Raw genomic sequence first — 12,267 nt, 5'->3', positions numbered from 1 at the left:
ATCAGTACCTGAACGATACCAACTTCTCGTTCCTCAGTAATTGTTTTTTCTAAGTGAAGAACTCAGGGTGAGGATCACGTCTTCTTGCCTAAATGAAGACAACAAGGACTCCAAGACAATTCCCAGGATCCAGATGCATCTATACATCATCACCTAGGGGAAAGGGATGCATTTCCTTGGACCTTTAAGGTTAAAATGAGACATCTAAAGAAAAGTATCAGGTAAACTAGTTTTGGTGATACATGGATATGGCAAAATCCATGAAGGGGCCTGCAGACGATGGTGTTTGGGGAAGACGGTCTACCCGTGTGCCGAGGGCAGTATTACACCCACCCATGCTCTAAAGGGAAACATGAGACATCCCAGAAAGGGCAATAGGACCACTCCCCCAGAGCACAGCAGTGGACGAGACAAGCTAAGCAGTCATTCCTTCCAATCCAGCGGTCGCCAGCCTGACAGGGAGCTCCAGAGAACCCCTGGGGATATGTGTGGAAGGCAGACTCTCCTAGCCTGGGAGTCCAGTCAGACATCTGTCTTCATTCCTTCCAACGATGCTGTGCTGGAAATGGTCCTGGAAGAAGGGTCAGAAGGCCTAAGTTGTGGTCTGAGGAACTGGTTTGCTTTGTGTTCTTAAGCAAGTCACTTCCCCACTTGCTGCCTCAGTTTCCCCATATGACAGTGGGGTGGAAATGGATGAGCTCTAAGTTAAGTGTAGGTCAGGCAGTCCTTTAAAGATTGTGGTGAATCCTCAGGGCCAGCAGAGGGCGCTAGACCCTAAGGAGCAGATTCAAAGCACCCTTCAGACCACCCAGAAAGAGTCAAAGTTGAGACAGAAAAAGTGACAGCTTCAAACAGTGGTGGGATAATCCTAGGGACCGACTGAAGGGACAGGGCTGCTCAAGAGAAAGAGCTCTGCATAGGGACAGGGCAAGTGGTGTCCCGGCCTATGGGAGCTCTGGGCAGGGCACTTTAGCTCTGTGGGCTAATTGCCATTAGAGACACTGGCTAGTATTCAAAAGCAACACTTCATTCCAGCACCATCTTCCTGTGGGTTGGGGGTTGAAGATAAGACTAATTCATATTCTCTCTCTTCATCCATCTCTCTCCCTCTCTCTCTTCCTCTCTCTCTCTCTCTCTCTCTCTCTCTCTAACAAAAAAATGTTTTTAAATACTCGGGGAAAAGAAATGCAGCACCATGGAAAACTCTCATGTTCTGCAGAAGACTCAAATGCCTTACTTTTACTTCATCTAAGTTCAAAATGAATTTGTCATTTCAAGATGTCTAAACAAGCAGCTCATTAGCACAGTAATGGTAATAGTAAAAAAACCAAATAAACAAAACCCTAGAAACAACCTAAATGTCCATCAATAGGGAAAAAATTAGCTACATTATAGCAATTCCTTACCATAAAACATAAACTCCCTACACATAGTGATGGAGTCAAGACATACTGTGCATGAAGAAAATAAGAACAGTGCACCAGGGTAAATCCTATAAATGGGTACATTTCTGGAAGGAAACACAAGAAATTGTTAACAGGAGCTACCTTTGGGACAATGGGAAAGGGAGATTTACTTTTCAATTTTATTCCTCTGTATGCTGCTTTGGAATTTTCTAATAATGCGAGTGTATTCTTATTTTTAAATGTCAACAGGGATTAACTGGTGGGATGATCAGGCATCATTTTTGTTTTTATCTTTAAACTTTACAGTTTTTAAAACAAAAAATATTTTGTTATTTTGAATGGGTAGCACATTATAAGGTTCAAAAAATCAGGGCAATATAACAAAATGTGCACGGAAATCTTGCTTCCACCTTGTTCCAATCTACCCCACTGTCTTACCTTCCCATCCTGCAGCTCATCTTCAGTCAATCTGCTATCAGTGTGCCCCATGCTTTGAAAGGCCAAAACTCAAAACGTCAGAGATTGGAGTAAGGAAAGACTTATCGATTGAGCAGACACCAACTGACAAGATGAGAACCCTAGTGGTACCTTAAATCCTTCTTAAGAAAGTTCAGAGTTCAGGCTTCTTTTACGTCAAGGGAAGAGGAAATGGGAGGGGCAAGAGACATCTGGGCTCCGGCAGGGGTCCAAGGAAGACTGTGCTAGTTGATGTGTGTCCAGTCACAGAGTTCCTGCAAATCTTTGATAAACAATATATTATTTCTTTATCTCCTTAAGCCACAAGTAGAATTCCTCTGATGGTTAGCATGCAAGACTAAGCAGAAGCTATTAGCCTGAAGGCTTGGGGAACAAAGCAGGCTTGAACAAGATGGAGTCAGAGAAGTCAAGCACTTCTGTGACACGAATCTTCTGAAACCACTTCTATTGTTTTATGTACCTGCCTGTGTTTCTCTGTGCAGAATTGAGCCACACAGATTCATATTCTAATCCCCTTTTCTTATACAAAAGGTAGTATATTACATCCACTGCTGTGTATCTTTCTTTTTCTATTTAACAATGTGTCCTAGATATCGTTCTATATCACTAAAAAAAAAAATCTTTCCCATCTTCCTCTTCACCCCTTTTCTAATGTAAGTATTTAGTGCTATAAACTTCCCTTTCAGCACGGATTTAGACATTTTAGGGATGTAGAAATCAAGCCTCACAAAAAGCAAATAATTTGCTGAAAGTCACACAGCTAGTGTGGCAACATCCCTTGGGTGGGCAGAGCAGGAGCTCTCTTGAGGCCCAGACTCTTCTCAAAGGTCCTCTGTGGCCTCCAGGTAAAGTAGGACTTCTTAGGACTGAGGTCCACTCAAATTTGCATGCTATCCAGCAGCTCTGAAGGAGAAAACTTGAATTTGGCCTATTCTTGGCATTTAAACGTGCAGCTGGTGGAATGGAATTTTCTGAGAAAGGTAGATTGGGGAGGAGAAGAAGGAGGGAGGGAAGAGGAGAGAGAGGAGAGAGAGAGAGAAAAGAGAGAGAGAGGAGAGAGACCTAATGGTAGTGCTCCAATGGGCCTATGAGACAAATCTGTGTGTGAAGGAAATCTGGCCGAGGCCCCTGTACTGGGTAGCAGGGTTAGGATGTTGGTGGATGCTGTGAGCCCAGTGGCAAGTGACACTGCACTTGACAATAATCCAGGCCCCACACCACACCCTGAGACCCTGGGAAGGAGAAAGCTTGATACAGGGGAAGGAAGGGTATTACTAGGGGCCAGCAGCTCGATTGTGGGAACAACTGTTGAAATAGCTGATCTGAAATAGGTGGGAAGTTTCTGTTGGCCAAAGAGGGAGACAGAAGCCACAGAGCTCTGTGATCAGAGGAGTAAGAAAATGGCACAGGCAGTGGCGTGGGTAGGAGGGTGGCCTCAGCCAACAGAGAGGATGGCAAAGGCAGAGGACAGCAGGGCAATGGGACAACAGCCTAGCATGATAGCTCTCACCATGTGTGGAACATACCCAAGTTCCTAGAAGGAATTGGGGTAGGTGAGGGGTTAGTCCCAGGGGAAAATTACAAGGCTTTCCACTAATTAAAGGGGTATCACTTCGAGCTCTAGGAATTTGGCATATCAGCTGCAAGTGCGGTACATCTATTAGGGTCATCAGGTGAGATATGAATATCCACAGTTCTCATTGGTTCATTTTTGTCATGATTTAATTTTAAATCAGGATCACAACCTGCGTAGAAGACATTATTATTCTCATTTAATACACGAGGACACTGAGGCTCGGAGTTTTTCCAAGCTCACATAACGAGAAACAATGACCTCACACCCTACCTGGTTTCTTGTAAACCCAGGTGCACATCACTGACTTGATAGGCGGGTCTGCACGTCTCCCAGAGATGCTGGGTTTGCACCTGGATAGAGAGCTGGGTGAAGTTTGGCACTTTTTTTTAGAAGGGCCTGAGTGCATTTTATTAGGCATGTGTGACACAGCTTGGAGGTTACATATGAATACTGGACAACTAAAGGACAGGACTATAGTTGTGGGTGTTCTGTAATACCGTGTTGCCCCGAAAATAAGACCTACCTCAAAAATAAGCCCCAGTTAAGATCGTCAGCCAGACGGACGCATTTAGTACATTATGACAATGTTCCAGAAGAAGATGACATGATTGTATTTGAATAAATGTAGATGGTTGTATATGAAAAAATAAGACGTCCCCTGAAAATATGCCCAAATGCATCTTTTGGAGCAAAAATTAATATAAGACCCGGTCTTATTTTCAGGGAAATACGGTATCGACTCCGTTCCTCCTAATTTTGTAGTAGCCGTGCAATTGGGAGAAGTGACCTCAGTCGAGGATGAGCCCTGTTAGTCTAAGTCAAGCATATTCTCCTGGTAAGGGTTCTGGAATGAGCATGTGGCTTCCATTGGGCTAATGAGATACAAAGATAAATTTGCCATGGGCTTTTGGAAGATGTTTCCTTCTCTGGGAAGAAAGTACAGGAAAAGATGGTCTCTTTTCTTCTGAATCTTGTTGGGCATCAATAAGGGACCCAGATCTGCTGCTGCCACCTCAGTACTTGAAGCTAGCACTCGTGGAAAGCTGAGCAAAGAGAATCAAGAGAAAATACATCAGAACCACTGGACTAAATTAACTGGAAGCCCAGCCTTCCCCTGGCTGCCCTGTTAAATGAACCAATAAACCTGCATCTTGTTGAAACCAATTTGAATTGTTTTCTATTACGTGTGCCTGAAATCACCCCGACGGATACAGCCTGTCCTCTGAGAAATTCAGTCTCACTTAATTCAGGATCTCAGCTCACCTGGGATTCTAAGTTCTCAAGTACTTACCATGTAAGGCTGAGGTTCAGAGTGTGAGAGGACATATTTTGTCCTGCTGTCTTTTCTGGTAGCTCTTGCTCATGATTCCTAGTTTCCTCGTGTATCTAATTATTTCCAAATCTGTGCTGTATATTGTTGGGAAAATTGGTGGCTTCGCAAGAGGTCACTTTCTCCAGAGAACATTTATGCGTGCTTCAGCCAGGCACCTGCAGTCATTACTGACTGAGGACCACGTTAAGCTAAGGTCAAGGTTTGACCCTCTCTGAACCATTCAGATGAGGAAAACCTTGACTGTAAATTGATCTGAGAGCTAGTTTGCCTCTGGATTGCACTTACTCTGAGGGTGTGGTTCTTTGAGTGCCCAGCTTTTTGTAGGTGAGATTTTCTATTGTACTCCCAATTTGTGTGGATCCTGAGCCCCTGCCATCCCATGTGGCTCTTGTTTGAACCGGCAGATACCCTAGAGCAAAGCCACTTATTTTCTCACTAACTTCACTGTGTGCCTGTTTCTCTTTCAGTTGGAGCTAGTAAGTCATTACTCCCTTCTCTTTTCAGTGCCTTTAAGAGGCTGCTCTTTATATTTTATCTGGTATTTTTAGTAGAATATGTTTTCTGAATAACCTAGCCTGCCAAAACTTCCAAATCTCTTGTTTAAGCCAAATATATTCATTTTCCTCCCAGGAGGCCTTACTTTTGAAACTCAAAACCAGACGATGCTGTCATGCAGGGTGTCATGCGGGGTCTCCTGTCCTGCTCCCCGCATAAGAACGCAGGACACGGTGAGGCCAAAAAGGAACACCCACGGAGCCATAGATAGGGGAGTCATATCCCTATAGCAGGGGTGTCCAAACTGCGGCCCGCGGGCCAACTGTGGTCTGCCATCCATTTTTAATTGGCCCGCAGCAAATTCCAAAAACATATTTAGTTTACTTAAATAAACCAGGTGAGGCAATACGTACTTCACCTCGAGTGAGTGGCCCGGCTGTTTCTGTATTTTACCACATATGGCCCTTGGTAAAAAACATTGAAAAAAGTTTGGATACCTCTGCACTATAGTCTTGCTGGTGGCTGGGTTGGAGACACAGGAAACAGGATCCACATGACCTGCAACCTGCCGACCGCTTCTCTGCCAACCAACCCCACTTGCTAACCGCAATCCGTGCTTGCTAGCTCAGCCACCATCCACTGCTAGCATAGCCACGGCAGTTATATTAGTGGCCAATGGCTCACTGGTTACAGCTGACAGCTGACTAGCCACAGCTGATGGCCATCTACTACCCGAGCCAGCACCTTTCCACGTGAGGCCAAGAGCCTGGAAACTGCACTCCTTGCTCTGTCCCCACAATGCTTTTCCTTCTTTACATGTATCATTTCTTCCCTAAAGCAATAAACAAGAAATTGTCAAACTTGAGTGAGAAAAGAGCTATAGGGAAGAAGGAAGTACCTCTCAATTTGGTTAATATTTCAAAATATTATCCCAACACATATGTAAACTGCTTAACCCAGCACATAGTTGGGCTCAGTAAATAGTTGCTGTTGCCATGATTATTATTTCTATATCCAACTCACCTTCTCTAGGAAGCTTTCCTTCAGTAACCTTGTCTCCTTCCAATTTATCTTTTACTATATTTTCTCCAAGTACCTTTCTACCCCTGTTGACACCCTGTTCATTTACTCTAATTGCTTTTTCAAATGTGCACTTTTTCTTTGTAAAGTGCAGTGATGGAACACCACCCCCAGAAACATTTGAAGGTGTCTTCTTTCTTTAACTCTCATGTCAGAACTCTTTCAACTGCAGGTGACAGAAGACTCATTTCAAACTGCACTCAACAAACGAAAATTCTATTGGTTAATGTAACTGAAAAACCCAGAGGTAGGTCTTCAGGTACAGTTTGATCTGAAGCTCAGTGAATGGCATGAGAACCTGGTCTTTCTCATCATGTTGTGGTCCTTTGCCCTCTGTTTTGTCTTCATTCTCAGGCAGCTCCACTCTGCATGGTAGCAGAATAGTCACACTTACATCATCACAGCTCCAAATCCAGTGGGAAAGGATTCCCACTAGCTCCCATAAAAAGTCCCAGCATTCACCTCTATTGGACTAATTAGGTCAATGCCCCCCTCACTGTGGCCAGGGATTCCCTGATTGGCTAAGTCTGAATCAGAGGTATACTTCCTGGAATCCACAGTTAAGCCTTTCTGAAAACTGTGTGCTCTGAGATTGGAGGAACTGTGGTTCCCTGAAGGAAACTTGGGGGTTGCCAAAAGTGGGTAAAATGGATACTGGGTAGATAAAAACACCATCTGTCCACTTCAGTCTCAAACAGTCCACAGAAAAGGGCTCAGTAATCTGGGGCAGACTAAATTACATTGACAACTGGCTGGGTCTGTCCAGGTCCTTAGGACACTGGCATAGAAGCTGCTTCGTTTCAGCCACACACAGGATGAAAGCTAGAGTGTCTGCGTGTCACAGTCTCCCAAGCACTCTGGCCTTGAGGATCCCATCAGTAATGGGTCCCATCCAGGCTATGCCCTTGGCCTCCTCAAGCTGTTTTTCCTTTTCTGATATAAAAATAACACTTAAACAGGATCCCGACCCCATGTCTTAGAAAAATAAGCTATCCAGAGATGATAGCCAAATTCACCCTAGGGTCAGAGTCCATTGTCCTTATTACACCCAGTTTTGAGAGCAAGCCAAGAAATAGGGTTTCAAAGAAATATGATACCATGATAAGAGATTAAAACCAAACACCCAAGAGTATTTGTTTCCCAACTAAAGCCAGTACCTTCTGCTGATTTGCTCTGCCAAAGAGAATGGGTGGGGCTGGGATGGCAGCAGGAGCAGGTGTGGGAGCTCTGAGAGGCAAAGGGCTGAGGCAGGGCAGAGAGCTTCTTTTTTACAACTGGAAAAGTGCTATAGTGTTAGTGTGAAGCAGTGCTGGTGTACCCCCAGCTGGAGCCTTTCTCTATCTGACCCTTAATGCTACCATGAAATGACTGGTAAAGAGTCCCCGCCCCCAAGCCCCATGCCTGCCTGCTTTCAGAGTCTCGTAGCTGAAGGTCTAAGGGGACAAACAGATGGTGAGGTCATAATTTTAGTAAACACTTACTGAGCGTATATCACACGTCAGGCCTGTGCTTTATTTACATTAAGCTTAATGGTTAAGAGTGACGCTAGAGTCTAGAAACACAGTTTTAATTCGGCTCCATCTTACTAGCTTTGAGATTTTGATCAAGTTACCTAATCTCTTTGTGACCTGATTTTCTCATCTGTAAAATTATAATAATAAAAGTGTTTACCACATAGGGTGGTGAGGGATCCCATGGGATACTGCACACGATGTGCTTTGCAGTGTCTGGTAGATATTAAGCACTGCACAAATGTGACACATCCTGGTACGTGCAAACACTTGTCATAGCTAACCCTACCCCAATCCCGCAATGTAAATGCATTAGTTAGAGAGGGGCTTGGCTGCTGTAACAAAGGTTCCATTTGTGAGTGGCTTAAACAAGATAGAGGTTTATTTCTCCTTATAACATAACAGTCCAGAGGTAGACAGGTCAGCATGGGATTGGGGAGGGTCTATCATATTCAACCTTCATCTTCCACCATTAGGTTCCAATGGCTACTGCAGCTCCCACCATCATATCATAATTCCAGTCAACAGGAAGGCAGTAATCAACCCTTTCTTTCTAAGTCACCCTTAAAGCATGCGTATAACATTGCTGCTCAGATCCCATTGGCCAAGCTTAGTCGGAAAGCCACCCTATCTGCAAAGGAAGCTGGGAAACATAACCTTGCCCTTAGCTAAAATTGTTGGGATTCACTAGTAGAAGAAGAGGAGAGTAGATACTGTGCTGCTAGAGCCCAACATCTGTCCACCCCTTCCTTACAAAGGGCACAGTTAGCACCCGTCAAAGGGAAGCAAGGCAGTATTCTATCCAGACCAAGTGTGGGTGAAGTCTTCGTGGTCTAGTATTTGTAAACCAAAAGGCAGGTAATCTGGCCCTCTTATTCCCCATAGACAACAGTGGGGGAGGAACAGGATAAACTCAGTTAAAACAACTACTCAGGAAAGAATGGCAAACACCTGGCAGTCACTAGAATGGCAAACACCTGGCAGTCACTAAATCCACTTGGGCAGGGATTGCAAAGCCTCTTCCCCACAGTGGGGTAAGTTCTTGGGCAGTGCATCTGGCCACCCCTGCTTCTGCTCTCTGGGAGGATCTCCCTTTTCTCCTCTCCTCTGTGGCCTCTGGGAAGTTTTTCCTTACCCAGTATCCTCTGCGGCTACCCTGAGAACACATCTGCCTTCTTGTAGACCTTAAAACTTTCACAGCCCTCTTCCTGCTATGGCAGATTTGGGGCAGTGAGAATAACTTTGGGGGGATGGGGTGGGGTGTCAAACCAGGCCTTGCTGACCAGATTTATGGTTTCTTTGCCAATACAATTCCCTCAACAATCTTAGAAGGCTTCTGACCGGTTCCATATTTGAGTTGCCACAGACAATGGTGTCATTATTTTCATGCTTGAATGTTCTGGATTTGATGGACTTTCTATTATTTCTCTAACACTGGTAGCTACCTTGAGGTCATCTAAATAAAAATGTGCTTGGTGGTGAAGAGAACTTCTTTATTCTGCCCACTGGGCCGGCTTCCACTGTTTGCTGAACAGGGTGTGCTTGAGAAAGGTTTGGGACCACAGGCTCAGCCCTTGCTAAGCCTGCCTCTCCAAAACTGCCTCTTATGACTAGCCTGAGTACATCTCTCTTATAGGACTTTGCCAACAGCAGCAAGCAGCAGCCAATGTATATCAATAATCTGAGTGTTTCCATGAGTGTTTCCAGGCTCTATTAGCATATGCTTTACTTTCCAAGGTATCATGGATGACAGACATGCCACATGTTTTGCTGTACTATAACTATGGTCACCAGCTTAGCAGCATATAATATTTTTCTTTGCTATCTACTCTCCAGTCTCTAAACTGATGCCATTTGTTAGGATACATGTTTGATTTTTGTAGCAAAGACCCAATTTAAGAATGACTTAAAAAATAAAGTTTATATCTCTCTCTCTTATAGTAGTCTATAGACATTCCAAACCTGGTAGGGTGACGCTGAAACCCTTAATAAGCATCTTATATCTTGGGTACAAGATAGCTGCACTTGCTCCTGCCATCACATTAGCATTCCAGTAAGCAGAAGGGGAGAAGGAAGAGAGGAACTCATGCTTCTTTCTTTTAAGGCCTGACCTGGAAGTTGCTCACATCACTTCTTTTGGCCATCACATTGGCCAAATTTAGTCAGAAGGCCATCTTTAGCTGCAAGGAAGGTTGGGAATTTGTCTTTATGATAGGCAGACATTCCAGCTAAAATTCAAGTGATTCTATTATTAAAGGAAGAAGAGAAAAATAGATACTGAGACAACTGGCAGTCTCTGCCATCAAATGTTTTTATCTTCATTTTACATTTGTGGAAACAGGTTCAGAGAAAACAAACAATGCTTACCAAGATCATATGGCAAACGAACAGTACAGCATACATCTTAACAGATCCTCTGACTCCAAAATGGGCTTTCCATCACATCCAGTCAACAAATTTGGTCATCAGTGTGCCCACTGTTTATTTAAAAAATATTCACACATGAATAGATAGATAAATGCCAGCCCAATGTACATTGAGATGTGTACACAGAACACTGGCTATCAGCCCAATGCAGTGAGGGTGATGCAATCAGGGCGGGCCTTCTCAAAAGGAGCCCCTGTTACTGGCCCTGTAGGTGGACCATGTCTGAGGAGGAGGGGAGCATGAAGTTCTGCAGGAGAAGGCAATGGTATGAGCTGAGCCTGTTCTGTTTCTGGCTTAGCTGTGAAGGTGGCCCTGAGCATAAGGGGGTGGGGGTTTTCCAGGTCCAATGCATCGCTCACCTCCAGAGATGGTCCACTTGAGGTGTCCCATTAGCTATGCCTTAGAAGTTCCGTTCTCTGAGACCAGACAGGAAGAGGCCATGGGGATCCTGTGGAAGGAGACCTGCACTCACCCCCTGTACTACCCAAGCAAGACACACATGGATGGGTAAAGTCTCTTCTCTGCTCTCTTCTCCTCCACCCTCCCCACAGGCAGGACAGGGGTTTTGAGGGATGACAGGAAGTATGTTCAATAATTTCAGAAAGAGGGCCGGCCCGGTGGCTCAGGGGGTTAGAGCTCCATGCTCCTAATTCCGAAGGCTGCCGGTTCAATTCCCACATGGGTCAGTGGGCTCTCAACCACAAGGTTGCCAGTTCGATTCCTCGAGTCCCGCAAGGGATGGTGGGCAGCGCCCCCTGCAACTATGATTGAACACGGCACCTTGAGCTGAGCTGCCGCTGAGCTCCCGGATGGCTCAGTTGGTTGGAGTGCGTCCTCTCAACCACAAGGTTGCTCGTTCGACTCCCGCAAGGGATGGTGGGCTGTGCCCCCTGCAACTAGCAAGGCAACTGGACCTGGAGCTGAGCTGCACCCTCCACAACTAAGATTGAAAGGACAACAACTTGACTTGGAAAAAGGCCCTGGAAGTACACACTGTTCCCCAATAAAGTCCTGTTCCCCTTCCCCAATAAAATCTTAAATAATAATTTCAGAAAGAAATCCAGTAATCCATTACCGAGTGTCTGTTCCATTCTCATTCCAAGGCCAGAGACTGAGATGGAAAAAGCTGAAAGGAGGAGAGGAAGGGAAGGGCGGAGAGAGAGGAACTAGAGCAGCTGGGTCAGCATTCCTGATCCGGACACTGACTCAGGCCCCAGGAATGCCAAAGAAGGAGGGGTGGGCAGCCGCCAGAGCTGGGCTGGGATCCTGTTGGCACCAGATGTAGGGACAGCACACACACAGCAGGATTGGGGATCTGGGGCTCCTGCATACCTGGACCTACCTCCAAACGACAGGTAGAAACAGGTGTCTCTCACTCTGTGGACAAGTGCAGGCCCGGATCCCTCAAGCCCACCACACACATTCAAGGTGATCATCACAGCTCCCCAACTGCCTGAAACAACCCACTCCTCCATCAGAGAGAGGGACAGGCTCCTGGGACTCAAATGGGGACATTGCCATATATTGGTCCATCTCCTGGGACCACCCTCAAACCCTTATCCCCAGCCTCCCAGCTGGCTGCGACTTGCCCTAACTCCAGCACCACCCATGACTGAAATTTGTACAAGGAGGAAAGTTAAGCTCAACCTGCCTCCATTTTATCCTCATTTGGCGTCTGACAAAGATGAGAGAGGCCCTCGGAGAAAGCCAGGACTCCAACCAAGCCCAGCTCCTCCTGGCCCCAGTGCCCCCACAGTGTTCCAAGTCACCTCCCTGGCCAGAGGGAGAGTTCTTCCCGCTTGTCTGCAGAGACCCAGGAGGCAGCCCAGGACCAGACGTCAAGATCCGAGGTTGCCCCTTTCCTCCCCACCCTGCCCCCAGGCTGCTGAGTGGGTGGATTCCTCCCTCCCCACTGCCTGACACCCAGTGAGAATCTGATCCCGGAGGGCAGGGTGCCAGGGG

The 12,267-nt window shown here is 45.8% G+C and overlaps 1 long non-coding RNA gene across 1 annotated transcript; it reads right to left on the bottom strand.

The window, feature by feature from the left end:
- Window positions 1-4,535: 4,535 nt before the first annotated feature.
- LOC109452652 (uncharacterized) lies at window positions 4,536-12,213 on the bottom strand. The gene is made up of 4 exons (XR_016019829.1): window positions 11,381-12,213; window positions 10,665-10,753; window positions 10,246-10,355; window positions 4,536-10,123 (listed from the first exon to the last, which is right to left on the bottom strand). It is a non-coding gene; the product is annotated as an uncharacterized LOC109452652 (long non-coding RNA).
- Window positions 12,214-12,267: the final 54 nt, after the last annotated feature.

Source organism: Rhinolophus sinicus, chromosome 17, assembly GCF_057876585.1.
Source record: "Rhinolophus sinicus isolate RSI-liver-muscle chromosome 17, RSI-T2T, whole genome shotgun sequence".
NCBI classification, from domain to species: Eukaryota; Metazoa; Chordata; class Mammalia; order Chiroptera; family Rhinolophidae; genus Rhinolophus; species Rhinolophus sinicus.
This window is presented reverse-complemented; position numbering and strand designations above follow the sequence as displayed.